A 4,540-nucleotide genomic window follows, 5' to 3' on the forward strand; every position below is an offset into this window, starting at 1 on the left:
GTAAATGCTCAATATATACTTACTGAATGAGTAAATAAAATAGGGCCAGTCCTTGGTCAAGATGTCAGTACATTGATAGTTAGCCAGTTGTTTGCACAGGTAAGGACTTAGAAAGTGTTTTCCTATTCACTGGCCACCTTTCAGGTGTGAACTAGGCACCATGTTACTTGCTACTCAGGGTTTTTCCTCACGATTCTACTTGTGCTTGGGCTGACCACTCCTGGCTTAGTAAGGTAATGACAGACCTAAGGATTGCTTTATGAGTATCTGGCTCTTCAATAGAATTGTAAATAATCTCCACAAGGAGAGGGAGCATGTCTGCCATGGTCTAAGAAATGATCATTATCCTTTCTCCAGGGCATTTTATTGTCCACATCTAAGTGAAGGATGAGATGTCAAATATTTCTATTCCTGTCCTCTGTCATATATGTTCTCTCACTGCCTAGAGTATCCCCATACTCCCCATTTCTCTTCCTGAACAGCTCTTTGTTGCACACCTCCTATTTGTTTGTCCAGCAAAGAGTTAATCTAGCCAACCTGAGACTTCTGTCTTTAGAACAGCTGCTTGCTGGTTGGCCCTTGGCTGATATCAGGAATATGAATTTCTGGGGAATCCCCACCATTCTCTAACTGACAAGAGCGGTTGGTGGTACCCAAGCTGCTGGCACACAGGATGTTCACACTGGACACCTGCTTACTTCTGGGAGCCTGGAAATTTGGTACGTGCTACGCAGAGGGTGCCTACGTGGCCAGACCCCAGTAAAAACTTTGGGCATTCGGTCTCTGATGAGTTTCCTGAAAGACCACATTTCACACATGTTATCACAATTCAGTGCTGGAGGAATTAAGCACATTTGGGGTGACTCTCTGGGGAGAGGACTCTTGGAAGCTTGTACCTGGTTTCCTCTGGCCTTCGTTTCATGCACCTTTCCCCTTTGCTGATTTTATTTACTACAGCAAAAGTAAGCTTTTGCTGTAGTAAATCATAGCTGCGAATACAACCATCTGCCGAGTCCCCTGAGTCCTAGCATATCATAGAACCTGGGGGTGGTGCAGAGGACCCCCGACCCACCATCCATTGGCAAATTCTGTCAGCATTGCTGCCAAAATACATACTGAGTATGATCGTTTCTCATGTCCTCCTCGGCTTCTGCTCTTGTCAAAAACACCATCATCTCTCTCTTAGCTGATTCTCCTAACTGGTCTCCCTCTTTCCACTCGTCCTTTTTTGTACAGCGGAGCAGAGTGAACTGATTCAAACATAAACATGACTTGTCACTCCCCTGCTCAAGCCGTCTAATGACCAGACATGCCATGCCAAGAAACAGTGAAGTGCTTACATGACCTAAACAGCCTGGATGCCCATGGCTTCCCAGCCCACATATCCTCCTCCCCCTGCCCCAGTCATTCCTCTCCAGCCCACAGCTTGATCAAGCATGATCCCCCCTCAGAGCCTTCATACCCACAATCGTTTTGTCCCATGGTGTTCTGCCCAGATAGATCTGTGTAGCATAACCCTTTAGTTCCTTCAAACTTTTTATCAAATGTGACCTTCTATACAAGGCCTCCCTGGCTTCCCCTACCTATAATGTCAACCCCCTCTCCATTCTCCTCATCTTTCTCTACTTTTCCTCATTAACATTAATCAGCCTCCTGTAGATGTTGCTCACTTGTTTATTGTCTGCGTCTCTAGAATGTAATTTTCATGAGAACCAGGAATTTTGTCTGCTGTGTTCATTGATGTATTTCCAGGGCCTATGACAGTTGCTGACACCCTGACATACAGAACAAACTCAATAAACACTTGTGGAATGTGTTCACAACTTAATGAGTGACTAATACACAACCTAGCCCCAAATCCCCAGATCTCACCTTTTCCAATACCTTTTGTATTTACCTTTTTTCTTTTTTTCTTTTCTCTTTTCTTTTTTTCTTTTCTCTTTTCTGTCCTTTCCTTTCCTTTTCTTTTGGTAATTTATCTCATTTTCCTTGTTTGCTACTTCTGATTGACAATCATTTTCTTAATTCTGTTTGTAGTCTCTGCCCTAGAACAGTGCCTGGCATTTTGTAATTGTTAAAACAAGGGTAACAACAATAACACCTTTTTAAGTGAATGAATGGATGGGTGAATGAATGAGTGAATAGCCTTTGCTTATGATGTGAAATTGCTTTCCAAATGATTCCATATGGTGCTGCCATTAGCAGTATGCACTTTATATGCATAAAGTGCTTTCATTAAGGTAAGTCAGGATTTGGGTTTGTTTTGCTAGCTCAATTATGCTAAGTGGTTATATTGTATTTTTGTCTGTTTCTTTGATTGCTACTGCTTACTCTTTTCACTTCTTTTTATTAAATCTGTAAATCCGTTCTGCCTGACCTAATTTGTAGTTTATTGTAGTAGTAATGAAAAAACAGTTTCCAAAGAATATGGGAATTAATTGTTTTTCCCCTCACCGGGCTTGCAGAGTGTGTGTGAGTCACACAGCCCCAGATGCCTCTGGGGCCAGTTGGGCAGCGTAAATGAGTGAACCTGGAAGTGAATGTCCTGTCGGAGAAGACAGGATGTACATTCTCCACTACCCGTTGCAGCTGGGACCCAGTACAGCTAATTGGTGCCATGTGGGGAAGTGGGTTCAGTGTTGCCAAAGTGTCTTTTCCAGAATTAAATCTTTTATTTCTTAGGCCTGATGGTGAAAACCTTGAGGGGAAAATTCCGAGTCACATCAGCAGTAAAAAGACTCACCTAAAAGATAATGAAATGGCAAAATGCTATGAAGTAATCGACCACGTGTGGTAACAAGAGACGCTGTGATAAGGATCGGCTGCCCTTGAGAGTGTTGAACGTAGCATGTGTTTCATATCCAGGCCTCTGGAAAGCACTGGAATGATTATGATGATTAAAAATTAGTTTGTCTGCCTCCCCTCCACCCCACCCCCCATCGGATTTCCAAATTGTAATGATTGTCTATAGTTAGTTAAAGGCCACTCTTACGTTTGGTTTGGAACATGGTGATTCATTTACTGCAGCTATCAAATCCCTAATGGATATGTAAGGGAAGCTTCTGGCCAGCAGAAAGCACACGTTGTGCACATTTTATCAAGCACATGAGATAGCAGAATGCCTCATTTTCATTGGCAGCCGCCCTCTGTGAACACTGTCCTGGAGTTTTGTGCCATATAACTGGGCCCGTTATTAAAATCTATATTCTCGAAGAAAGCGCTTTGTTTTCAATGAGTTGCTTGCCCACAAAGGGGAACAACATGAATAATACAGGATGGCCCAAAGTTTGGACATTTCCCTTGTGGTCAGTGATTTCCAGCCTCCTAGGGTGAGCAGCACCTGCTACACACACTTCAGGTTTTCTTTTGACAAATGATTGAGAAGATACTGAATGCATGTTGAGACTCTTCTCACGTTCTGTAGGTGGCAGTCCCAAAGTTAAACTCTTGGAGGTCACCTGGTGCTAAACTTTAAAATTTTTTTTCCTTCTTAAGATATGAGGTTTTCTATAGCTGCCTAGGGCATCTCATGACACAGGAAGAGCACACACCTGCCTTTTTCTGAAAATATCTGAAGTGCTTATTATAACTTAAAATTCCAGTACATTTGTGGAGTTCAGAGCTTTTAACCAGGTGCAATGCAAGGATGTAGAAGAGGGAAGAGTTTGGTTTATCTTGCCTTACAGGAGGTAACACCAGAAATGCCCGATAGTGGCTTATTCCGTTTTGCTTAGGACATGATTATTCTGTTGGTATATTAAGAAAATTACCAAAACCCATTTCATTATATCATGTAATGACTGTACTTTATCACAGCACTGTTGTCGTGTAGTCTAAACATTATTGCCTTATCCATCACATCAGTCGCATTGTTTTCACATCCTACCTCTCATTCATTTTCCTTCTCAAACAAGGCAACAAGTAAAGTAAGCTCCCTTTAACTTTCTGTGGGCAAAACTTTACAATAATTGGCTTTATTCCTCTTTAAATATTTTCTGAACTTAGAATTAACTCCTTGATGTCTGAAAGAGGTCTTTTATATGTCCTTGTCAAAGACATAAAGCTATTTAGGAAGTGGTTATGGCTCCTGCTTAAATCAAAAGAAAACACAAACAAGAAAGCACAATAATAAGGTGCTTAAACGACTGGTTATTAATTTGTAAGGATATATGAGATTCAGAGGCTGGGGATCAGGGATGGGCTTGGTAGGTTAAAAAACATTCCCTTTTCTATAAATCGGCCTTATTCAATGAGGATTATGTTTCTCTTTTTACAAAAAAGAAAAAAAAACAAAAGCAAGTAGTAAGGGAAGAACTATTTCTATCAACCTGGCTATGTGAAACTGAGCACTTTGTTTTTGCAAATAGCAGAAGAGATTCAGGATAAACCTACAGAGATAAATTAACTGAGGCTTTTTGATATTGAGGAAGAAACAAGATCCACAAACCAATTCACCATCATACCCGTCATGTTGTGTTCAGCTTTAGTTGCTCTTCATAGTGACATTGATTTTTTTTTTCTTCAATGTCGCCAGATCACA

The sequence above is a fragment of the Canis lupus genome, chromosome 2, assembly GCF_011100685.1.
Source record: "Canis lupus familiaris isolate Mischka breed German Shepherd chromosome 2, alternate assembly UU_Cfam_GSD_1.0, whole genome shotgun sequence".
Taxonomy (NCBI): Eukaryota; Metazoa; Chordata; class Mammalia; order Carnivora; family Canidae; genus Canis; species Canis lupus.